The sequence below is a fragment of the Balaenoptera ricei genome, chromosome 4, assembly GCF_028023285.1.
Source record: "Balaenoptera ricei isolate mBalRic1 chromosome 4, mBalRic1.hap2, whole genome shotgun sequence".
Taxonomy (NCBI): Eukaryota; Metazoa; Chordata; class Mammalia; order Artiodactyla; family Balaenopteridae; genus Balaenoptera; species Balaenoptera ricei.
Window position 1 is genome coordinate 97,685,497 of NC_082642.1, and position 27,707 is coordinate 97,713,203.

Sequence of the window (27,707 nt, forward strand, 5' to 3'; positions counted from 1 at the left end):
AGGTATTGATAAAATTCTCTTCTCTTGCTGTGTCTCTAGCTGTGTGCCTGAAATCAACCCCTTTTGTCAGTAACCTACTTGTCCAAGAGGAGGTGGACCCTGCAGACTAAATGCAGGAAAGCCACAGCCAGGTCACCAGAGTGACTTCTCTTTGGGAGCCTGGGCAAGAGAGAACCCCAGCAGTAGTGACTGTCGGCCCCTCAGTTGCTCCTGCACTATTCAAATGGAACTGCTCCCACTTTGGCAGGATGTGTGGCCTTCTTTTCTTGGAATGATGGGACTCTCCAGAGCCACCCCCTTACTAAAGATTCAATGAGAGTTTGTCCTAATTCTTACACTGCCCACCTGAGGAGGAATCAGATGCGGGAGAGAGGTAAAATAAAGCAGATTAAATGGTCACCCAGTAGACTGGGGTAATGTATGTTGATATATCCTAACCCTCTTCTCTGTCTCTCAAATGAATGCTTTCTATGTATCACTTTTTTACTTTTTTTATAATTTCACCTTCCAATACTAAATAGGTTAGAGGAGTTCCCCAGATGAGGAATAACCAGTTTGGAGCAAAAATAGGATGAGATGCAGAGCCCACCATTACTCTCTGGAGAAGGCTTATCCCCTCCTCCGCTAGGCCTCACAGGAGGGCATGTGGCCAGGGCTGACTTCTCCCTGCTCCACCCCGACCAAAGACTGCCCTCTGCACTGAATTCTGCCTTCTGCCTCTGTGTCTTCAATCCCAGTTAGGGCGTCTCCTCAGGCACAGCCAGTCAAAGGGTATCGTATTTGATAATGTCAAATATGCAAGTATTTATAAATCTTTTCCATCTTGTCAAAATACTCCCTTGGATGTTGTGCTGTATCTTTACACTTGAAATTGGAAGCCTTTTACCCTATTTTGGTTTCTTAGTACCTAGCGTGACCCTATGCAAGTCAGTGCTTAAACTCTTCATGGAGGATTCCAAATGAGTAAAACATGTAACTTTTTCAGATGGTTAAAAGGCCAGTTGAATCCCTTTATCTTAACCCCACATCACATGAGAATTCAGAGGAATAACTTTAAAGGTATTTTTAGAACACATGATTCTCTTCATTCCCCTCCTAAGCTTAGGCGTACATTCCCAATTGATGTTATACTAATAAGAACCCACACAATACTCCATTCTATTTGTCAGCCATTGTGTTCTGTTTGCAAGAGGAACTTGCAACAGAACTCTGCCATCCACCTTGACAAGCTGTAATACTGCTCAGTTGGCAAGATATGACAAGCTTACTTCTAGAGGTAATGCTAAGTGGCAAGACACCCATTTACTTGGAAATGAGATCAAAAAAGAAGCTTGCTTCATTGTTATTAGACAATATTTAGAGATTGCAGTGTTTGCCCAAGCTATTTCTCAGGAATACTTTACTCTAACCCTAACCCGATTCTTAAGGATGGCACGCTCATGCATCGCAGCCACAGAATAGAGGCCGTTGTCTTTTACTTCAATGACACGTAGCAGATTCCCTCCATCTAACACGTATAACATTGCTTTTCTACTTCCTTCCTTTGACAGAAATGAATGCTGGCCAAAAGGGGAAACCAAAATGGCAAAATAAAAATAGTTTTCAAGTAGAACAATTTCAAAACTGGCCACGTGGGTGAGATATGAAAAATGAATGCCATTCAAATATGTTCTGATCTAAAACGTTTAAAATAACTTGCTGTTCTCTCAGTGGTGGTGGGGGGGAATGTGAGTTTTCTGGAATTCTGTACAGGAAAGGGAGTTGGTGCGGAAAAGTAACCTCTTGCCCCTTAAGGTCTTGATGGATTAGTCCCGGTCCAAGCAGAGTGCTGATGTCACAGCCACCAAGAGAAGAGGAATGAGCAGGATGTGGGAAAGGAGGGGGCAGGGACTCATTTACAGCGTGGCCGCCACTGAGCTGCCTAGCACACTGGTAAGCTCAAACCAAGGAACCAGTATTCACAACTGATAGATTTCAAGCCTCCAGCAATTAAGGGAAAATAAGAGAAATGGAACAGAGGGAAGCTTCTCTCACCTTTGTAATCTCCATAATGCAGATTATTTGTTGAAGGATTAGAAAAGTTGAAATTTCAGCTGCCCGTGGCCACTTAGGAACCCCTGTGCACCATTTAACTGCGTTCCCCTCACTGTAAACTCTGACAACATAAGGGACAGTGATTGCAAGTCAAATTCACGTTTTGTTTGGTCCTTGTTGTTTTATTTATTGGATTAAGTGCCAAGTTAAGAAAAGTTTAGGAGATTTGTATTTAGCTCTCCTTGACCAAATCAATCACTGGTAACATCATTTCTGAATGGTTATGATATGCTTGGGCCTGATGAAAATGTCCCTTTTAAGCTTAGACCTGGACCATAGTCAACCTATGCAGGTGTCTTCCACCAGCCACTTCATCAACTTAGGTTATTGCCTGCCCTTAGTAAGCATTTGGGTTTTAAATACCTCTTACCATTACTGGTACCACTTCCAGCTATAGCAACTGTTATCCTTTGATACTGAGAATTCTTCCTCCTGTGTACTTATTATCCCATTAACAATTGTCCTTGTATATGGTCTGTTCAGTGTGTAAACTTGGGTACAGGGACAGTGGAGATTTAGTTTGCTTTGTGCAGCATGCATCATAATACCTTGTGTGCATGCTTTTCCATGATTTCAACAGATGTGTTTGTTTTTGTCTTGTTTCTTTTTTAAAACATCACCTTCATCAGCTTTTTTAGCTACCCCGTCCACGATGCATTTACCATTGCCCCTCACAGGCAGTTCATCTGAAGCCTTGTGGGGTGAAGAGCTCTCAGAAATCACAATGAGCGCTTAACCTAAATGTACACAAGTGGTAGGATTTATTAAAATTTAAATTGACCAACTGATTTCATTTAGTTCTGCACCCTGATTTCATTTTAATCTATAGGCATATTTGCATGTGCTAATTTGCATGACCAACACACAGGTGCACATCAATACATATTTTAAGTAATTTAGAATGTTAATTTTGTAGATATGATAATGCAATTTTAAGTTTAGACAAATCATGACATGGAAGTTTGGCAGCATTGGGAATCTGTAGTGTTCAGTTATACACTTATGCAATATAACCGTTACCAAAAATAACTTCTCAATTATACAGATATATTACTTGTATTACTTTTATTATTTAAAAAATATACACTTTATGTATTATTTTTGACATTATGATATTTCACTTATTCCTCCCCACAAATTCAAGGAAGATGATGTTTTCTAAAAATAGAGAGGGGATGGTTTCAATGAGTATGTCTCTAACTTCCTTTTTTGATGTCAGACTATGATACATATAAAACAGATAAAAGTAGAACTTCCCAAGTTGAAACAAACTAAAGGGTTCTGAGCTCTGTTTGTTTGGTGTCCATTCACCACTTTCTTGCTCATCCCAGAAGCCTGAGGCACCTCAGTAGAGCTCCAGGGCTCTTCAAATATCCATTGTCTTTCTGTGTCTGACTGACTTCACTCAGTATAACAATCTCTAGGTCCATCCATGTTGCTGAAAATGGCATTATTTTGTTCTTTTTTATGGCTGAGTAATATTCCATTGTATATATGTACCACACTTCTTTATCCATTCCTCTGTCGATGTACACTTAGGCTGCTTCCATGTCCTGGCTATTGTAAACAGTGCTGCAATGAACGTTGGGGTGCATGTATCTTTTTGAATTATGGTTTTCTCCTGGTGTATGCCCACTAGTGGGTTTGCTGGGTCATATGGTAGTTCTATTTTTAGTTTTTTAAGGAACCTCCATAGTTTTCTGCATAGTGGCTGTATCAATTTACATTCCCACCAACAGTGTAGGAGGGTTCCCTACACTGTTGGTGGGTTCACCACACCCTCTCCACCATTTATTGTTTGTAGATTTTTTGATGGTAAATCAGACACAGAAAGACAAATATCACATGATATTGCTTATATGTGGAATCTAAAAAAAAAGGTTTATTTACAAAACAGAAGTATAGTCACAGATGTAGAAAACAAACTTATGGTTACCTGGGGATTGGGGCTGGGGAAGGGGTAAATTGGGAGATTGGGACTGACATATACACTACTTACATAAAATAGATAACTAATAAGAACCTGCTTATTAGTTATCTATAGTATCCCTGTATAGCACAGGGAACTCTCCTCAATACTCTATAATGGCCTATGTGGGAAAAGGACCAAAAAAAAAAAAAAAGTAGATATATGTGTATGTATAACTGAATCACTTTGCTGTACACCTGAAACTAACACAGCATTGTAAATCAACTCTACTCCAATAAAAATTTTTAAAAATCTGTTTGAAGCCACTGGATAGTTTTCTGCGGTTATTTTAGACCAATATTCTGTAAATCTGCACGTCATTTGCATGTATCTTCGATTTCTTTTAGGATGTAATTTCATATCAACAAGTATCTTTAAAAATATTTTAGCTGTACTTTTTTTCTGACGACTAAACAAGAAGTGTGTTAAATTGTCATGAACGCATGAACACTTTTAAATGCTTGCTGCTAAAATGAAATTTGCCATTGGTCTTCAGGGTAAGTTTTTTTTTTTTTCCTCCCTATCATTTTGTGGGGGGCAGGGGGTTAATGAAACACACAGATATGATAAATTATTCTGTATGTGCACATTTTCCAACTTAAACACGTGTTCTTTTTTAAATCTTTTTAAATTGTGATAAAAGTCACATAATATAAAACATACTATTTTAACCATATTTAACTGTACAGCTCAGTGGCACTAAGTACATTCACATTGTTTTGCAATTCTCACCATCATTCATCTCCCGAATTTTTCACTGAAACTCTGTCGCCTTTAAACACTAACTCCCCATTCCCCATCCTCACCCCCCAGCCCCTGGCATCTATCAGTGTACTTTCTGACACTATGAATTTGACTATTCTAGGTACCTCGTATAACTGGAATCAAACAGTATTTGTCTGCACCTGATGTATATTGGATTGCATTTTTAAGGTTAACTTAATATATGTCCTGCAAACAGATTGTACCTTTCCTTTTTTTCCCCTGTGCTATACAGCAGGCCCTCACCAGCCATCTGTTTCATACATAGTGACACTAGAGTTTCTGAAGACCAGCTTTCCAAATTTGATCTGAACGACATTACGTCTGACTTACCAGCTCTACTGTTGCTTGTTATACTGTCATAAAGACTTAACGATGTCCCATCAAGACATATTAACATTTCCCATGAGCTGGTATGATATATAACCTATGTAAATCCTTTAGCTTTTTATGATGTCTCTTCAGTAACTAGTCTTATATTGTAAAGCAAGTGAAGAGACTATTTGAGGGGTGCAAATGAGCAATATGAAGCCCATACATTGACTATACAATAGAGCATGGAAAGACAAGGGGAAAAAAGAACCCTGAGGAAGCTTAAAGGAAGCACTTGGAGGGTACCCAAACAAAAAGAATGACATGCCTTGTGCCCCTCTGAACCACTGTTACGTTGTATACTAGCCCAGGAGCCCATGGCTTCTGTCTCCTGACTGAAGTATAGGCACCCAAGTCAGGGTGGCAGAGAGGAGAGAAACCATGGAATTCACTGAAGCACGTATGTATGAATTGGAGCATGATATTGGATGAAAAACACTCCAGTGCGCAATCTTGCTTCCCTCTTAAAAAATGGACATATTAATATTTTATTTCCTCCAAGCTGTGGATATCATGTTTTGCAGAGTTTCAGAATATCTGTTTTTTCCAGGTCTATTATCTCCCCAGCATTTTACAGTGAAGAGAGCCCTGGAGAGAGAAACTTTCATGATTCCAGTGTGCAATAATCATGGGAGAATAGATTGAATGCATGCCTTTTATTTATGTTCTTCCTATCTCTGTCATCCTTTGTCCTCTTCTTCTCTCCACCAGCTTCTCCCTCTACTGTTTGTTGGTTCTAGAATTCAGTGAAAGGAAAGGATGGTTGCTTTGTAGAAAAATTTCCAGAGCTTTTAATAAAAGGAGGGGCTATGGGAGGCAGCCTCACTGAGACCAGCCCTGTGGGCTTCTCAATCTTCTTCCTGATCATCTGAACAACATGAAAAAAAGAATGACGAGATAGACAGTGCTGTGACAGAGGGGCATAGAGCAGAGTCACCGTGTCAGTCCCTGTGTTCTGTCACTTCTGTTCTCCTTTGCTGAAGAAGAATGACATAGTGATTGCCTATCATATATTGATCTAGTTTTGGAGATAACTGAAAACAAGCTTGAAGTAGTGATATTACTTCTTAGATAGCCAATCATTTCATCATCTAGCAACTTAAATATCTTCTGTCAGTCAAACACAGAGCAAGAGGGATAAACTCCATAGGTTTCTCTTTCCTTTGTGATTGGTTAATGTGAGGTTCCAATACCATTCTAAGTATATATATTGTACAAAATCATTTTCTTAGGTGATGTTTTTCAGCAGTCATTCCTGTCCTCACTTTACTATTTCCTAGCTGCTTGGAGTTGGGATATGGACTAAGGCGGGTAGAGAAATGTGAAAGAATGGAGTTTCCATTGCAACCTTCGGTTCGGATGCCTGGCAGAGCAGTGATGGGCCCAGGCTACAGGGGGATGGGTAATTGCTATCATACTTTGATCTGCATGGCAACTCCATCTCTCTCTGTGCCCAGTCACCTTCACTCTGCTGCCGCTTGAAACTGAGGATGTGGGAGCACTGAAATGCTGTCTGCATGGTTTAGGGTCCTGGTGTGCCCCTGTATTTAGCTGGTATCCAGAAGAAATATAAAAGTACGTGAAACATCTCCTCTGGAAAATTAGTAAAAGGAGAATTGTCACGTTTTCCTTTGGTCCATCCTACCCTTAAATTTTAAGTTCCGTTGTTATCTAAATCCATAGATTGCAGCTGTAGTCAACATTTTAGCCATATTTTCCCCATATTCAAGGAACGTGACAGCTTGAATCTTAAGTGTATCTCAAATGGCTCAAGGTAAACAATTCCAATGCCCAGGGTGGGAGGGGAATCGAGCATCTTTATAGATCTGTCTAGTACTTTTCCACTTTCAGTATTCTTTTTCCTGCTTGGACAAACCTTCATCTTAACCACAGACTAACAAATTATTAAAAATCACACAGAGCTGATGAGTGGTCACCCAGCCAAGTCAGGTGGTCCAAATTTTAGGTCCCACATATTTCCTAACTTAGTTACTCTTATTAACCTCACAAAGATGCATGGTTGTCCTTTTCATGACTCTGTCCTTGTAGTTAATTTAATTTACAAGGAATCCCAATCAGCACTTATATAAGTAAATAAATTAATTACTTAATATGATTTCTCAGTCATAAATCTCACACCCTCCACATCTTGAGATCAATAAATATTTTCCTTGCATAATACCCTCATTTTCACAACTTGAGAATGCTACAGCTGCCACCAGAGTCCCCTTATGGGCTTAAGAACATTAGTCAGCATGACAGGCTTCATCCTGGCTGACAAAGGTTTCATCCTCTACTTTAGTCCACCTATTTTTTTATGCTTTCTCTTTGTCTTTTTCTCCTCCTCATCTCTGCTAGTGAAACTGTGCTAATTGCCACTAAGAGGGCTTATCCAGGAGAGGGCCTTTTTGAGGTCCTGACAAAGTTATATCCCTGAAGAAAGATACAGAGGAATTACCTAGATAGGCAGCTGGCTGGCCCTATGTTAAGAGTAACTCCATTGATTCACCACTGACTTTCAAGCTTAATTATGTGAGTGTTTAATTTGTGAATAGATGTTTCAAAAGGAATGAATGAATCTTATTTTTCCCTACTATCTTAAAAATGATTTACAGTTTTAAAAAAATTATATTTGCTTGAATAAAGGATTTTAGTTTAGTTTCCCCCCACCCCCCCAAAAAAAATGTCATGTTGACTTCAGTAAGATCTTGGATGGGGAAGCTGACCTTGAATCCATTTTATGGCTTACATCATAGATGGTGTTTGAAGTCAGGCAATGCACATGCAGGTGAGAAGCAAAACATTACCCACAGTCAGGCAGGATATATATCAGTAGAGAAGCTGTCTTAAGGGTAGGAGAGTACCTGATAAGTCAGGAAGTGTGGTAGGCATTTGATGTCACATCGGCTCATAGGTAGGATATAATGGGTGGACTTAATACTAATAAAAACAACTGATCAGTTGGTCAGCTTCAGGGACAGAAGAAAGGCAGAGTGGTTGTGGGCTGCTCACTCCAAGAGAAAGGCCAAGCGAAGGGCTCTTTCCCCTCTTATGTACCAAAAGCTCCTTGGAAGTTTGTTAAACCCAATGGACCCATTCCCGGAATAATGCTTTAATACATAAACAAAAAATGTAGGAATTCAGACTTTGACTTCTGGGAAGATTAAGTAGATATGCTTTCTTCTTCTCACACTAAGTATTGGATTGGACAAAAAGTTTGTTTGGTTTTCTGTAACATCTGATGGAAAAACCCAAACAAACTTTTTGGCCAACCCAATACAACTGAATACTGGACATTATATATAAAAGAGACATAAGAAAACTCAAGGATGGAGAGAAGAGGCAGACCAGTTAAGTACCTTGAGACTAAAAAATCAACATTGTGGTAAATTCCCTGGGGCATAAAACAAATCTCAAGAAATTTAGAAGAATTGAAAGCATACGAAGTGTGTTCATTGATCACCGTGGAATCAAATTAGAAAAAAGAAATGAGAAAAAAAGATGAACTCAGTAACAGAAAGATCACATGAAAAACTCCAAACAATTGGAAGCTAAACAACACACTTAAATAATCCACAGGTCCAAAAGGAAATCCCAAGAGAATGTTTTTTTAAAATGCATTAAACTGAATGAAAATGAATACGCAACGTATCAAAAAATGTGAAACATGGCTAAGGCAAGTGATGAGAAGGCAATTTATAGCTCTTTACAAAAAGGGAAAATCTCAAATCAATAATCTAAGCTCCTACTTTAAGACCCTACGAAAAGCAGAGCAAAATAAACCTAAAACCAGCAAAAGGATGGAAATAACAATAGAAATCAATGAAATTGAAAGCAGAAAAATAACAAAGAAAATTATAAAACAAAAAATTTCTTTAATAGATATTTGTAAAACTGACCACCCTCTCCCCAAAGGTAAAAAGAGAGAAGAACTTTGCGTGATTTTGTCTGTATAGCTTTGCTTTTGCCATTTGTCCTAGGGTTCTGACTGTCCGTTTTGCTTTTTTTTTTTTTTTTTTTTTTAGTATAGTTTTAGTGCTTGTTATCATTGGTGGATTTGTTTTCTGGTTTGCTTGCTCTCTTCTTTCTTTCTTTTTTTAAATTACTTTCTTTTTTATTTTTAATAAATTTTTTCTATTTTAGTAGCTTTATTTAATTTTACTTATTTGTCCTTCCTTCCTTCCTTCCTTCCTTCCTTCCTTCCTTCCTTCCTTCCTTTTCCTTTCTTTTTCTTCTGAGCCAGATAGCTGGCAGGGTCTTGGTGCTCTGGCTGGGTATCAGGCCTGAACCTCTGAGGTGAGAGAGCCAAGTTCAGGACATTGGTCCACCAGAGACCTCCTGGCCCCACTTAATATCAAACAGCAAAAGCTCTCCCAGAGATCTTCATCTCAACACTAAGACCAGCTCCACTCAAAGACCAGCAAGCTACAGTGCTGGACACCCTATGACAAACAACTAGCAAGACAGGAACACAAACCCATCCATTAGCAGAGAGGCTGCCTAAAATCATACTAAGTTCACAGACACCCCAAAACATACCACCAGACATGGTCCTGTCCAACAGAAAGAGAAGATCCAGCCTCATCCACCAGAACACAGGCACCAGTCCCCTCCACCAGGAAGCCTATACAACCCACTGACCCAACCTTGACCACTGGGAGCAGACACCAAAAACAACGGAAACTATGAACCTGCAGCCTGCGAAATGGAGACCCCAAACACAGTAAGTTAAGCAAAATGAGAAGACAGATAAATGCACAGGAGATGAAGGAGCAAGGTAAAAACCCACCAGACCAAACAAATGAAGAGGAAGTAAGCAGTCTACCTGAAAAAGAATTCAGAATAATGATAGTAAAGATGATCCAAAATCTTGGAAATAGAATGGAGAAAATACAAGAAACGTTTCATAAGAACCTAGAAGAACTAAAGAGCAAACAATGATGAACAACACAATATATGAAATTAAAAATTCTCTAGAAGAAAACAGTAGCAGAATAATTGAGACAGAAGAACGGATAAGTGACCTGGAAGATAAAATAGTAGAAATAACTACAGCAGAGCAGAATAAAGAAAAAAAGAATGAAAAGAATTGAAGACAATCTCAGAGACCCCTGGGACAACATTAAACACAGCAACATTCGAATTATAGGGGTCCCAGAAGAAGAAGAGAAAAAAAAATGGACTGAGAAAATATTTGAAGAGACTATAGTTGAAAAATTCCCTAATATGGGTAAAGAAATATTTGATCAAGTCCAGGAAGCACAGAGTCCCATACAGGATAAATCCAGGGAGAAACATGCCAAGACACATATTAATCAAACTATCAAAAGTTAAATACAAAGAAAAAATATTAAAAGCAGCAAGGGAAAAGCAACAATTAACATACAAGGGAATCTCCATAAAATTAACAGCTGATCTTTCAGCAGAAACTCTGCAAGCCACAAGGGGGTGGCAGGACATATTTAAAGTGCTGAAAGGGAAAAACCTACAAGCAAGATTACTCTACCCAGCAAGGATCTCATTCACATTCTATGGAGAAATTAAAACCTTTACAGACAAGCAAAAGCTAAGAGAATTCAGCACCACCAAACCAGCTTTAAAACAAATGCTAAAGGAACTTCTCTAGGCAGGAAACACAAGAGAAGGAAAAGACCTACAATAACAAACCCAAAACAATTAAGAAAATGGTAATAAGAACATACATACCGATAGCGACCTTAAACGTAAATGGATTAAATGCCCCAACCAAAAGACATAGACTGCCTAAATGGATACAAAAACAAGACCCATACATATGCTGTCTACAAGAGACTGACTTCAGACCTAGGGACACATACAGACTGAAAGTGAAGGGATGGAAAAAGATATTCCATGCAAATGGAAATCAAAAGAAAGCTGGAGTACCAATTCTCATATCAGACAAAACAGACTTTAAAATAAAGACTATTACAAGAGACAAAGAAGGACACTACTTAATGATCAAGGGATCAATCCAAGAAGAAGATATAACACTTGTAAATATTTATGCACCCAACATAGGGGCATCTCAATACATAAGGCAAATGCTAAGATGCATAAAAGGGGAAATAGACAGTAACACAATCATAGTAGGGGACTTTAACACCTCACATTCACCAGTGGACAGACTATCCAAAATGCAAATAAATAAGGAAACACAAGCTTTAAATGATATATTAAGCAAGATGGACTTAATTGATATTTATAGGACATTTCATCCAAAAACATCAGATTACACTTTCTTCTCAAGTGCTCATGGAACTCTCCAGGGTAGATCATATCGTGGGTCACAAATAAAGTCTTGGTAAATTTAAGAAAATTGAAATCATATCAAGTATCTTTTCTGACCACAATGCTATGAGACTAGATATCAGGAAAACTGTAAAATATACAAACACATGTAGGCTAAACAATAAACTACTAAATAACCAAGACATCACTGAAGAAATCAAAGAGGAAATCAAAAAATACCTCGAGACAAATGACAATGAAAACACGATGACCCAAAACCTATGGGATGCAAGAAAAGCAGTTTGGGGCTTCCCTGGTGGCGCAGTGGTTGAGAATCTGCCTGCCAATGCAGGGGACACGGGTTCGGGCCCTGGTCTGGGAGGATCCCACATGCCGCGGAGCAACTGGGCCCGTGAGCCACAACTACTGAGCCTGCGCGTCTGGAGCCTGTGCTCTGCAACAGGAGAGGCCACGACAGTGAGAGGCCCATGCACCGCGATGAAGAGTGGCCCCCACCTGCCGCAACTAGAGAAAGCCCTCGCACAGCAACGAAGACCCAACGCACCCAATAAATAAATAAAGAAATAAATTTATAAAAAAAAAAAAAAAGCAGTTCTAAGAGGGAAGTTTATAGCAATAAAATCCTACCTCAAGAAACAAGAAACATCTCAAATTAACAAATGATCCTTACACCTAAAGCAATTACAGAAAGCAGAACAAAAAACCCCCAAGTTAGCAGAAGGAAAGAAATCATAAAGATCAGATCAGAAATAAATGAAGAAGAAATGAAAGAAACAGTAGCAAATATCAATAAAACTAAAAGCTGGTTCTTTGAGAAGATAAACAAAATTGATAAACCACTAGCCAGATTCATTAAGAAAAAAAGGGAAAAGACTGAAATGAACAGAATCAGAAATGAAAAAGGAGAAGTAAGAACTGACACTGCAGAAATACAAAGGATCATGAGAGATTACTACAAGCAACTATATGCCAATAAAATGGACAACATGAAAGAAATGGACAAATTCTTAGAAAAGCACCACCTCCCGAGACTGAATCAGGAAGAAATGGAATACATAAACAGACCAATCACAAGCACTGAAATTGAGACTGTGATTAAAAATCTTCCAACAAACAAAAGCCCAGGACCAGATGGCTTCACAGGCAAATTCTATCAAACATTTAGAGAAGAGCTAACACCTATCCTTCTCAAACTCTTCCAAAAGATAGCAGAGGGAGGAACACACCCAAACTCATTCTACGAGGCCACCATCATCCTGATACCAAAACCATACAAAGATGCCACAATAAAAGAAAACTACAAGGCAATATCACTGATGAACATAGGTGCAAAAATCCTCAACAAAATGCTAGCAAACAGAATCTAACAGCACATTAAAAGGATCATACACCATAATCAACTGGGGTTTATTCCAGGAATGCAAGGGTTCTTCAATATATGCAAATCAATCAATGTGATAAACCATATTAACAAATTGAAGGAGAAAAACCATATGATCATCTCACTAAATGCAGAAAAAGCTTTTGAAAAAGTCAACACCCATTTATGATAAAAACCTTCCAAAAAGTAGGCACAGAGGGAACTTACCTCAACATAATAAAGGCCATATATGACAAACCCAGAGCCAACATCGTTCTCAATGGTGAAAAACTGAAACCATTTCCACTAAAGTCAGGAACAAGACAAGGTTGCCCACTCTCACCACTATTATTCAACATATTTTAGAAGTTGTAGCCACAGCAATCAGAGAAGAAAAAGAAATAAAACGAATCCAAATTGGACAAGGAAAAGTAAAACTATCACTGTTTGCAGATGACATGATACTATACATAGAGAATCCTAAAGATGCTACCGGAAAACTACTAGAGCTAATCAATGAATTTGGTAAAGTAGCAGGATACAAAATTAATGCACAGAAATCTCTTGCATTCCTATACACTAATGATGGAAAACCTGAAAGTGAAATTAAGGAAACACTCCCATTTAGCATTGCAACAAAAGAATAAAATACCTAGGAAGAAACCTACCTAGGGAGACAAAAGACCTGTATGCAGAAAACTATAAGACACTGATGAAAGAAATTAAAGATGATACAAACAGATGGAAAGATATACCATGATCTTGGATTGGAAGAATCAACATTGTGAAAATGACTCTACTACCCAAAGCCATCTACAGGTTCAGTGCAATCCCTGTCTAACTACCAGTGGCATTTTTCACAGAACTAGAACAAAAAATTTCACAATTTGTATGGAAACACAAAAGACCCCGAATAGCCAAAGCAACCTTGAGAAAGAAAAACGGAGCTGGAGGAATCAGGCTCCCTGACTTCAGACTATACTACAAAGCTACAGTAATCAAGTCAGTATGGTACTGGCACAAAAACAGCAACATAGATCAATGGAACAAGGTAGAAAGCCCAGAGATAAAGCCAAGCACCTATGTTCAACTAATCTATGACAAAAGAGGCAAGGATATACAATGGAGAAAAGACAGTCTCTTCAATAAGTGGTGCTGGGAAAACTGGACAGCTACATGTAAAAGAATGAAATTAGAACACTCCCTAACACCCTACACAAAAATAAACTCAAAATGGATTAAAGACCTAAATGTAAGGCCAGACACTATAAAACACTTAGAGGAAAACATAGGCAGAAGACTCCATGACAAAAATCACAGCAAGATCCTTTTTGACCCACCTCCTAGAGAAATGGAAATAAAAACAAAAATAAACAAATGGGACCTAATGAAACTTAAAAGCTTTTGCACAACAAAGGAAACCATAAACATGACGAAAACACAACCCTCAGAATGGGAGAAAATATTTGCAAATGAAGCAACTGACAAAGGATTAATCTCCAAAATATACAAGCAGCTCATGCAGCTCAATATCAAAAAAACAAACAACCCAATCCAAAATTGGGCAGAAGACTTAAATAGACATTTCTCCAAAGAAGATATACAGATTACCAACAAACACATGAAAGGATGCTCAACCTCACTAATCATTAGAGAAATAAAAATCAAAACTACAATGAGGTATCACCTCACACCAGTCAGAATGGCCATCATCAAAAAATCTACAAACAATAAATGCTGGATAGGGTGTGGAGAAAAGGGAAGCTTCTTGCACTGTTGGTGGGAATGTAAATTGATACAGCCACTATGGAGAACAGTATGGAGATTCTTCAAAAAAACTAAAAATAGAAGTACCATATGACCCAGGAATCTCACTACTGGGCATATACCCTGAAAAAACCATAATTCAAAAAGAGTCATGTACCACAATGTTCATTGCAGCTCTATTTACAATAGCCACGACATGGAAGCAACCTAAGTGTCTATCGACAGATGAATGGATAAAGAAGATGTGGCACATATATACAATGGAATATTACTCAGCCATAAAAAGAAACGAAATTGAGTTATTTGTAGTGAGGTGGATGGACCTAGAGACTGTCATACAGGGTGAAACAAGTCAGAAAGTTAGAAACAAATGCTGTGTGCTAACACATATATGTGGAATCTAAAAAAAAAAAAAAAAAAAAATGGTTCTGAAGACCCTAGGGGAAGGGCAGGAATAAAGAAACAGACATAGAGAACGGAGTTGAGGACACAGTAAGGGAGGAAAGTTAAGCTGGGATGAAGTGAGAGAGTGACATAGACATATATACAGTACCAAATGTAAAATAGATAGCTAGTGGGAAGCAGCCGCATAGTACAGGGAGATCAGCTAGTGTTCTGTGACCACCTAGAGGCCTGGGATAGGGAGGGTGGGAAGGATACGCAAGAGGCAGGAGATATGGGGATGTTTATAAATGTATAGCTGATTTCACTTTGTTATACAGCAGAAACTAACACACCATTGTAAAGCAATTATACTCCAATAAAGATGTTAAAAAAAAAGAAGAAGCAAATTACCAATATCAAGAGTGAAACAAAGGATATCACTTCAGATGCTGAAGACATGAAAAGATGATAAGGGACTACTACTAAGCAAATTACCAATATCAAGAGTGAAACAAAGGATATCACTTCAGATGCTGAAGACATGAAAAGATGATAAGGGACTACTATGAATAACTCTACAAACATCTATTTGGCAGCTTAGATGAAATGGACCAATTTCTCTAAAAGCACAAAGTACTGCATTCACCCAACATGAAATAGAAACTTTGATAGTCCTATAACTATTAAATTTTAATTTGTCGTTTAAAATTTCTCATATAAATCTTCAGGATAACATGGTTTCATGAGATAATTCTTCTAACCATTTTGGGAAAAATTAACACTAATTCAACAAAATTTCTTCCAGAAAACAGAAGACAAAAGAAGGTATACTGATTCATTTTATGACACTAACATGTTCCAGATACCAAATCCAAACAAAAACTAAACCAAAGTTTTTCATTCTACAGGAATTAAAAAAAAAGAAAAACATTCCTTATGAATATAGATACAAAATTCCTTAAGAAAATATTACCAGTAGAATTCAGCAATTCATAAAAAGAATTTTACATTATGATTAAGTGGAGTTTATTCCAGGGATAGAATATTGGTTCAGTATTTGAAAATCAATTAATGTAATCCATCCGATTATTATTTATTTTCAATCTAAAGAAGAAAAATCATGTGATCTAATTAATTGATACAGAAACATCATTTGGCAGGATTTAACACCCATTCATGATTGAAACTCTCAGATAATTAGGAATAAAGGTGAACTTTCTCAACTTGATAAAGAACATCTGCAAAAACCCTACAGTTATACTTAATGATGAAAGATGGAATAATTTTCCCCTAATATTGTCAACAAGCAACTATATCTGTTCTTACCAATCTGATTCAATATAATACTGGTAGTTCTAAACAGTGAAATAGCAAGAAAGGGAAATAAAGAGCCTAGAGATCAGAAAGGAGAAATAAAACTGGCTGATAGCATAATTGTGTAGGTGGCAAATCACAAGGACTCTATAGGAAAACTCATAGAATTAATAAGCAAGTTAGAAGAGCATATGACATAAGATAAATATTTTTAAAAAGTCAGTATTTCTATATACTAGCAATGTTCCTGTGGACACTAAAAAATGCAATACTATTTGCACTTGCTCAAAAATTAAATTCTTAGATATAAATCCAACCAAAGATATTCCGAATTTGTATTTTGTACAAAACTACAAAATATGAAGAAAGAAATTAAATAATATTTAAATAAATAGACATAATGTGTTCATGGATTAGAAGACTCAATATATTAAGTATGTTAATTCCCCCCAAACTGATGGACAGGTTTAATGCAATTTCTATCAAAACCTCAGAAAGATTTTTATAGCTATAAATAAGATTATTCTAAAATTTATGCCAAAAATCAAAGGAACTAGAATAGTTAAAACAATCTTGAAACAGAAAAATAAAATGGGAGAAACCAGTCTACCTGTTTTTATGATTTATTATATAGCTACAGTAATCAAGACTGCATGGTATTGGCAGAGGGGTAGACTCATAGAACAATGGAATAGACTAGGTAACCCAGAAACATATGCACAAAAATATGCTCAAGAAAAGAAAATCTCAGTCTAAACCTCACACCTTATATAGAAATTAACTCAAAATAATCATGAATTTAACTATAAGACATAAAATTATAAAACTTTTAGGGAAAAAACTTAGGAAATCTTTAGAATTTTGGGCTAAGCAAATAATTTTCGTGCTTGACAAAGCACAGTCCAAAAAAGTAAAAATTGGTAAAAAGGACTCCATCAAAATTAAACTTTTTACTCTGCAAATGACCCTAGTAAGAAGATGAAGGGACATAATACAGATATGGAGGTTCCTCAAAAAGTTAAAAATAGAACTGTCATGAGATCCAGCAATCCCACTTCTGAATACATATGCAAAAAACCGATATCAGGATCTCAAAGAGGTATCAACACTCCCATGTTTATTGCAGCATTAATCACAATAGCCAAGACATGGAAGCAAACTAAATGTCATCGATGGATGAATAAATAAAGAATATATGATACATACATACAATGGAATATTATTCAACCTTAAAAAAAAAGGAAATCCTACTATTTGTTATAATATGGATATATTGGAAACTAAGTGAAATAAGGTAATTTCAGAGGGACAAATACTACATAATTCCACTTAAGTGAGCAATCTAAAATAGAAGCACAGAGTAGAATGGTGGTTGCCAGGAAATGGGGAGGGGGCAAACAGGGAGGTGTTAGTCAGAGGGCACAAAATTTTAGTTACGTGAGATGAATGAATCCTAGATCTAATGTACAACAAATTACCTATAGTTAATAATACTCTGTTGTATATTTAAAAATTTGCTAAGAGGGTAGATCTTTTGTTAAGTGTTCTTGTCACAAAGCAACTAAATAAATAGGATGAGAGGAAACTTTTAGAGGTGATGGATATATTTATGGCATAGATTGTGGTGATGGTTTGAAGGGTGTATATACTTACCTCCAAACTCATCAAATTGTATATGTTAAACAGGTACAGCTTTTTTTCAATCATACTTCAATAAAGTGGTTTAAAAATAATTTAATAAAGTTAGTCATTCAAAATAAAGCAATTATTTAAAAATATTATCAAAATATAAAAATTATGATATAAATTTGCTTTATTAATATACTAAATAACAAGATCTAGAAGTGAGTTAAATTAGAATGTAACTTTTAAATAGGGAAAAGTGTAAAATGCAAATTTGAAAATTTGCACCATCTAAGTAATGTAATATGAAAATACTTGTCATTCTGTTGAAGACACGACCACAGGTACTTTTATTTATTTATTTTTATTGAAGTATAGTTGATTTACAGTGTTGTGCCCATCTCTGCTGTACAGCAAAGTGACTCAATTATACATATATATATACATATTTTTTTCATATTCTTTTCCATTTTGGTTTATCATAGGCTATTGAATATAGTTCCCTGTGATATACATTAGGACCTTGTTGTTTATCCATTCTAAATGTAGTAGTTTGCATCTACCAACCCCAAACTCCCTGTCCATCCCTGTCCCTCCCCCCTCCCTCTTGGCAATCACAAGTCTGCGCTCTGTGTCTGTGAGTCTGTTTCTGTTTTGTGGATAGGATCATTTGTGCCATATTTTAGATTCCACATATAAGTGATATCATATGGTATTTGTCTTTGTCTGACTTACATCACTTAGTATGATAATCTCTAGTTGCATCCATGTTGCTGCAAATAGCATTATTTTGTTCTTTATGGTGGAGTACTATTTCATTGTATATACGTACCACATCTTCTTTATCCACTCGTCTGTCGATGGAAATTTAGGTTGTTTCCATGTTTTGACTATTGTGAACAGTGCTGCTATGAGCATAAGGGTGCATGTATCTTTTTGAATTATAGTTTCGTCTGGGCATGTCCCCAGGAGGGGGATTCCTGGATCATATGGTAATTCTATTTTTAGTTTTCTGAGGAACCTCCATACTGTTCCCCATAGTGGCTGCACCAACTTACATTCCCACCAACAGTGTAAGAGGGTTCCTTTTTCTCCACCACGGGTACTTTTAATACTACCATAGTTTGTTAGATATACTCATAATTGAAGGAAAGTTAAATTCAGTCAGCATTTACTGAAAACAATGATGTAATATTTTTTTCCTGTCCAAATACACAGATCACTTGTTTAAAAAAACCTTTGTGTGGAAGGAATATTCAGTAGGCTGTGAAATTATCTAGAAGAATTGTTGCTCCATCTAAGTTCTTTGGGAGGGGTTCTAAAATTTTATTTTTTTAATTTTTATTTTATATTGGAGTATCTTTGATTAACAATATTGTGTTAGCTTCAGGTGTACAGCAGAGTGATTAGTTATACATATACATGTATCGATTCTTAATGTCTTATCTTCTGAGATCTACAATAATTCAGCCATCCCTGTTTCTCTTTAAAATTTTGGCTGGTCGAGGGTTCTGCTTTCTTTCACCAGATTTTATTTCCATGGATCTCTTAAGTTAGCTCTTCCTTAATGGCCTCCTCTCTTCCCAAGACCTCTGATACTACATCAGAAGTTAGGGCACATTTTCTAGAATGATCGTGGATGCCCCATGTATCATGTTATCATCTCCCAGGCAAGGGCAGAGGCCTATTTCAGTTGGGGCTTCCTAGTGATGTAATTGTGTTAGTAGATCTAAAAGTAAAAGAAGAAAAGTTGGTGATATTGTGGCCAGAGGAGAGTATTTTTTGTTTTTTAGTATTGTTTTTGTTGTTGCTATTGCTGTTGTTATAATCAATGAGGGGAGACTTAAGCATATTTAAAAGACATTGGAAAATCTAGGTAAAAGAAGAGGTGGATTATACTTTCATACTATAGAGGAAAAATCACTGGACTCAGAAGTCAGGAGATGGGTTCAGATCCCAGCTCCTTCCCCAGGAACATAAAGTCTGACTTTGGGGAAATTCACTAACCTTCCTGAGCCTCGGTTTTCTCACTGGTAAAATAAAGTGATTGAGAATTCTTTGGTCTCTTCAGTTCAAACTTTCTGTAATTCTAGTTTAAATTTTAGTGCTGAAAACACTGCAATAACATTAAAAAATTTTTTTATTCTGCCATATTACATACAGTTAAGAAATATTTTTTAATGCTTTTCTTTCTTTTAATTTGTTTATTTAATTTATTTTTGGCTGCATTGGGTCTTCGTTGGTGTGAGCAGGCTTTCTCTAGTTGCGGTGAGCGGGGGCTACTCTTCGTTGCAATAACATTTTTTTTTTTAAGATTTTTTGATGTGGACCAATTTTAAAGTCTTTATTGAATTTGTTACAACATTGCTTCTGTTTTTTGTTTTGATTTTTTGGCCCAAGGCATGTGGGATCTCAGCTCCCCAACCAGGGATTGAACCTGTACCCCCTGCATTGGAAGGTGAAGTCTTAACCACTGGACTGCCAGGGAAGTCCCTGCAGTAACATTTTTAATGCTTCACATCTGTAGCTACTTTTCATCCTTTTGAGCACATAAACATTATGTCAAAAACTCCAATTTTCTTTCAGGATTTGGAGCTGGCTAATTTCTCTTTTAACACTTCAAGACTTTGGACTGTCCCCTTTCTAAAGGGTGTAGCTCTACCTGTCACAGATTATACTGGTCTTCTGAGAAATAATAGCATCAATACCTTCTTTCAACACCATTATAATTGACTTATTTCCCCCAATTATTTTTGTCCTTCCCCGATTATCAGCTGGTGTTTGATCTTTGCCTCTGGAACTTGCCTATAAAAAGAGTGAGTTAAAGATAACTCCCTTGAGTGTGCGCATGTGCATGTGTGCCTTTTAAGTTTTCTTATTGATCCAGGGGGTAGGATGCGGCAGTGTTTACATGTGGAGATCCTTTAGCATGGTTAAAAGAAGTGTTTTGCAGTTATACCAGGTGTATCTTTTAGTACACTATTTCCAAAGCATTTTCTAATTAGGTAAGAATTCAAACAGGAATTGTCAAGTTTCAGAAGCAGTAACAGATGGGAAAACCAACTCACAGAACTTCAGAAGCCAGAGAGCAATGACTTCAGAAGTTATTGCTGCCACATACATTTTCAGCCGGATTAGCTATTTTGTCTCATTTTCAGTCTGTGTGTTTCACACTATGTGAGAGACTCTCCGTTCTGAGGAAATTCAGAGCAGTGGGAAACTCTCAGTCAGAGCCTTGCCTGACCCAGGCCTCCTTGTTTGCTCTCCTCCTATTTTATTAATGCAGCTGTGAGTACATTTCCAGCACTCTTCACCTGCCACAGTGACGAGGGTTCATGTGCCAGGTAGGGTAATCAATCTGGAGGGCTTTTAGCAGCGCATCCTGCCACTATTTGACAGCATGTCTCCGTCAAGGAGACTGTCTTCCTTAGATCGATAAATCAATCAGTTCTTTTTACATCTTATGAAGCCCTCCCCACACCCTGTGTCACTCACGCTGCCCCACACACAAATAGAGAATCAGGGCTGAGGTCGGCGCAAACCTTCCTCATTCACATTCTATACCATAATCACCTATCCTTCCCCGAAATCAATTTCTGGCACAGTGGTAATGGAACAAAGTCCAGTTCTTCATTCCTTTGAACTGTTGAGTAAATCTGTCTAAAGTGTTGGATGTTGTAGTGTGTTTAAAACTAAATAAATCACATCTGTAATTCAAAGGAGACTAGTTGCAAGGTTTATGATTAGAACTCTTTAACGGAGTCAGCGATGGTTTCACTAACACACAGTAGATTCCCCGATTCTACTCAAAGGAATCCTAGACTTTCAGAGGCTATCAAAGTTGGGAAGGGGCTCAGAGACCACCCTAAACCAGGGATCTAAACCAGGTGTCTGCTGCTAGGCACTGAGAAGTTTCCAGCTACCTTGCTGGCATTGTGTTGGATGAGGGATGGTAGTGGATCCTCTGTCACCCAGAGAAAGCCACTTGCATTTGTGTCATATGTTGGGTTTGGATCAGAGATATCCCTTACATAATGGCTTCTACTGCTTTGGGGGAAAAACGAAAACCAATAATCTACATCATTTCTGGTGTCCTCATATTACAAATGTAGAATCTGAAACTCATCTATGTTGTGTAGCTGAGTCAAGGTCACACAACTGATAAATGGAAGAGCTAGAAGAGACCCCCACCTCGACATCTACCCATACTAAAACCCTTCTAGAAAGTCACCTTGGCTGTTTGGAGTTTTCCTAAGCAGAAATGTTTTCCCTTTCAGAGCATACCAAGGGACATTGAACGCAGCAGTGCTCAAGAGTCTCAGGTACAGGGTAGGGTATGTCAGAGGAGGAAACTGGCTCTTGTTTGTTGTTACTCTATGCCCAATCACTCCATTTCTTTGTTAGTGGAAGGACGCTTGACCTAATGGTAAAGGCATGAGTTTTGAAGCTAAACAAATATAGAAATAAAGCCTGCTGCACCCTCTAGCCCCCTACATAGAGTGTTACCAGGCAGAAAATCTTAATGGTTAATAGAATCAGCTCAAGTGTCAGAATGTTGAAACACAAATCTGACCCCACCCTTATCACGATGTAACCTTGGGCAAGTGACTTGAGCTCTGTGGATCTGTTTCTCCATCTGCCAGGAGGTGAGGACTGAAAGAGCTCCTGTGCATAAAGATAGTAGAGAGCCATCCTGGTGGGTGGCAGGCTCCCACCCCCTCATCCCTGTCACCTGTGAGGGCCACTGTTTCCCAACACCTCCAATGTGGTGTCACGATGCCAGTTTAGAGCTGAAGCTTTAATATCAGCACCACTTTTCTTAAACCCCAAATCTCCAAGTTTCAAATAAGAAAATGAAGAAAAACATGTAGACCCCCCCCCCCATCTTCTTTCCAATAATTTGCAATTCATGTTGCCCTTTCTCATAGAGAAACATACAGCTTTCAAGGAAAGTAGCAAGAAATAGCCAGTGAAGGGAAGGACTACAGGTAGGTTGTGATTAGGCTACCAGTGCACAGTTCTGTGCTGGTTGCTGTTCTTTTTAATAGTGTGAGTCTCTCAAAGAGCTGAGGGCAACTCAGCATTATAGGAACCCAGAACTCATCACACCCCATTCCCTTTAAAAAAGTGATTGAAGTATTACATGAAAAGTAGCATTGGTTTAAAATTTTATTTGAAACTAATTTGCTTTGGACTGTTTCCTTATACCTTTTGTAATAGGTCATGGTATGTCATGAAGATAACAGAAAAAGAGGGAGACAGACCATATAACTAGGCCTAAGAATCTGTCCTAGATTAAGGGATAATTTGTAGATTGCACATTTAAAGGGAAAAGGGAGAAGATAACATCTTATTCCTTATATCTACAGGAGAAAGGAGTAATACCTGAACTGAAATCCAAGAGCAAGGCCCGGATGATTTGGGTGATAACTTGGGGAAGATAAGGACTTTCCTACACAGGATACTATCCAACTTTAAGACCAGAAGGGATTTGGGAGGTCACCTGATTCCTTCCCTCGCTCCCTGCCCACCCTTCCTAGAGAGGAGACACCCATGCTACTTACGTATTAGAGGCAGAGTTGGAACAAACCCTGATTCCCCTGATTCTCGCCAAGGGCTCTTTTCAGTTTACTGTATTATCTCTCCAAGGAGACGTTTGTCCACATATCCATTAGGGTTATCCAAAACCACATTATGGTGACAGCCTGCTGAAATGAGCATCTAAACTGATAATGATAGTTCATTTCATATGGGCCATAAAGTAGCAGTAACTGTCTTAAGCTTCTTGCTTGAAATGAGACCTATAATCTCAAGATAAATAGCTTTGCCTGCTTTTACCAGTCTCCTGAACAAACCCGTCTCTCTTGTTCCTCCACTGAGGAGCAGCATATGCTTAATTTTCAGACTAATGAAATGATTTCAAGGAGCTAAGTATATATGATGTATTTAGCAGATTGTTATTAAGTGCATCCTTACAATCCTGATGTTGTTAGATATCTGCCTGCTTATGTTTCCATTTCCTAATTGCACATCCTCTCTAAAACACACATGGTCAACATGTTTGTCTCAGGTTCCATTGTATTCCCCCTTGAATACTGGAACTGCCAAACAAATTATTTTATCAATCCTCCAAACACTTTTTAAAAAGTAAATGATATGCAAGTGTATGTACCCAATGCTTCTATAGTTACAAGCAGGGAAACCACAGCAATACTTGGAGTCCTTAAGCAGATCTAATATAGGATCTAATGTGAGATACATGTGCATGGAACAATTTTTCTCCAATTATTATTAAATGTAAGCTAACTTTATTTAGTTATAGTTTCTTCAGCAACTTTAATCTTCAGCCTAATTATTCTCTAGATCATTGTTTGGATAATTTTATATTTTTCCTATTCCTATGTAGTCTTGAAAAGTTCTGTTTCTTCAAATACTTTACTTTTCTATATCATGTTAAATGTATTTTTGACCTTTGACATGAGTTTTGTGATAATATTATATATAACATGGTTTTCCTGTGTGTTATAAAAGTAAGTTGTGTTATAAGTACCCAGTTTTAAAGTTCTTGCAGAGGGCCGGGTGTTGTTTTTCACTTGTCTCTATCAAAACCCAGCACATGCGTGGAATGAGTTATTCTTGAAGCCATTCAACATGGAATACTTAAGACTAGTAGAACCTCTGCAATTTTCAATTCTGAGTTCAGTGAACTGTGTGTATGTTCAAGGAAGAAATTTGGAACATGGTTCCTGCCTTCAAAGAATTGACAGTTGAGTGAAAAAGACAAGTATGAGAAAAAAAAATGAAGTTATTTTTAAAATATTACAAGATAATATATTACAGATACATGCTTACATGTGTAATACCTATAGACCCTTCTGAAGAACATGAAGAAGTGTTTGTGAGAGTTGAAATGGGAAAATTTGGTAATGGGCCTTGAGCTGAGAGTTTCTAGATGAGTAGGGTTGGTACAGAGGAGTAGACTATACTGTGGTTCTCAAATATTCCCTGCTGATCTCTGGAGGAAGATTTTCCTTTGCTGGGCTATTAGTATAGGACTTGGATATGTGACTTGCTCTGGTCAGTGAAATGGCTGTCATTTACAAGAGGAAACTTTAAGGATCAGTGCATGCATTGATATGATGTCTTTTCTTTGTGCTACATAACTGGCAGTGGTTCAGATAAGTCTTCTCAGTGGAATAGAACCACAGCCAAACCATAATGGGCTTATAGCAAGAGAAGAAAGCAGCCTTTGTTGCTGTAAGACATTAAGATCACGAGGTCATTGGTTACTGCAGTACAAACTAGTCTATCCTTAATGATGCAGACCGGTTGAAGCAGGCTTTCGAGGTAGAAGGGAAAATGAGAATTAAGCCGCTAGCGTTGTGTTCTCTGAGTGGAATCAGGAGTCCAGTCTAACTTTAGAGAGACTGTTTCTGCAAAAAATAATGATAAATAAAATGTAATTGCTAGAGTGGGACTAGAGATAGACTAACTTTGATCTTGAAATTGAGTTGAAGTTGCTTAAAAACCAAGCGTGTATCTTATTTTTCCCTTTACGTTCTCATTTCCTAAATATGGTAGCTATTTCTTGTTGAATTTATAGACTGAACTAAGTCATCAATTTAGTTCGTAAAGGACCAAGAGAAGAAAAAGAAAGACAAAACCATGATCTCTAATTGTGTCCTAGGGAGAAGAGTGGTAACAGTTTGTAGAAGGGCAATCATGAGTTATAAATGGCAAAATTTTATAAGTGAATATGCTAGAATTCCCATCTGGAAGACAGTTTTTACATCTTATTATGCTACTTTGACCATAGTCTGTAAAATATCTACTGGCAATAAATAAAATACTTCTACTTCTGCAAAGTGATTTATTCTATTATTAATGGGAAAAAATGACAAATGTAAATATAATACAAAGATTTGTTCTCTGTTATAGAATTTAAATATTATCAAGGGTATTAAGAGATAATCCTAATCAAAATATGATGTGTATTTGAATGACGGTGGCCATCTGGCCAATCTGTCAGTCTTCAGTGCCAAGCCTATTGCTTCTCAGCTGTCATCCCTACTTCCGGTGGTTTATGCTCACCTCTGCTAGTTGTAAGCATGGGTAGGAATCACTTGTTCCTCCTGCTTCCAGTCTTTTCAGATCTATAGTCCTTTGAACTTACAGACGTGGTAAAAATCCTGGGTAATATTTGCATAAATCTAACTCTGTCTCCTTTCAATCCATCATTGAACTTAATAAACTCTGAAGGTCTAGTTCTGGCCTGCGTAAGTTCCAAGCACACACAAATATAATTTCCTTTATGTCCATAGCAACATTCCTTATTATGAAAATATTAGACCTAGGGACTTATAATGTTACACTTGAATCAGCCTCTGCTTCATCTGACACTGTGCCGTATTGGCTGTGTCAAAAGTAAATTAATTGAATTCTGAATTCAGTTCAGTAGCCAATAGCTAAGTTACACTGAATTCCATAAGGAGCAAGAGGATATGCCCTTCTAAGCTCGCACACTGCTTCACCACAGAGCCTAATATCAAACAGCGGAGCAGATTTCTTCTTGTGTGCACCTACGTGCTATTTCTGCTCTTGATTCCTTTCTTCCCTGTATCAGTTTTCCTTTCAAAAACAAGAGGAAAGCAAATGCACTGAGTTCCTCAGAGAAGGGTCATTTCTTATGAATACTGCATGCTGTACAGGTACAGGACTCTATGTGTACATTCAAGGATGGGGGTGAGGAATACAGAATAGGGTACAAACTGACGTTAAGCACCAGAAGAGAAATGCAAGCCACTGCTTTCAGCTTGCACCTGGAACATCTGCAAGATGACTGCTGAGTGTCCCAGTAAAAAAGGTCACGTGTCTGAGAGTGAAACCCCTGATACTGATCGGCTGGATGGTCGAGAGAGATGCAGAAATCTTGTCTTGGAATTCTCCCTTTAGACTTGAGATATTGTGTGGTTGTGTGCTTTCTCAGATTTCTGGCAGTCTGCCTTTTAATAGCAGCTATTCAGCTTTCTTTGCTTTTCTTTGTGCTGACCAGCTCCAAGAATGAAATGAGTACACTATTCAAGATATTCAGGGATGTGCATCTGGGACACCAAACAGCCCTCCTGAGGTTGGGATGGTGACCATTAACCATCCTTGGGGTGTGTGCAGGGCTGTGAGGGAGGGCACCTAAGGAGCCCCACCTCCTCCCCTCCTGAACTCATATTCTGTCCCTCTCCTGCCTCTGTTCCAGCAGTAAAATCTTAGGGCCACATGAAGGACTGAGGGGCTGTGATGAGAGAGAGAATTGGGAGAAATGTATTTCAGAGCTGTGCATCCCAGACCTGGTGTTGATCTCTCTGTGTTCTGCAGTCATGGATTTATTTGTTTATATGTATAGCCTCATGTGTAATGTCCAGAAGGAAAGGAAAACAAAAAAAGCATACTCTTTAGTGGCCTTAATCCATTGAAAATAAAGCAGGAGACCTAGAATTAGACAAACCTGTGTTATAGTTTCTACATTACCTCTCAATAGTAACATGACCTAGGGTAAGTCGTCTCTGTTTGATAGCTTAGTTATTTATTACTTAAATAAAGGCTCATTGCAAAGAGTTATCAGCATGTTGTGCAGGTCATACATGTTGCGTGGGTACAGTTCATAAAGGTGGGACTTTGTACATATATGGGGAGAGTGTGTTGTAAACTGTCTTTTAGCACTAAATGGGAACCTTAGCACACTGTTGGTTGAAATGTAAATTGATACAGCCACTATGGAAAACAGTATGAAGTTTTCTC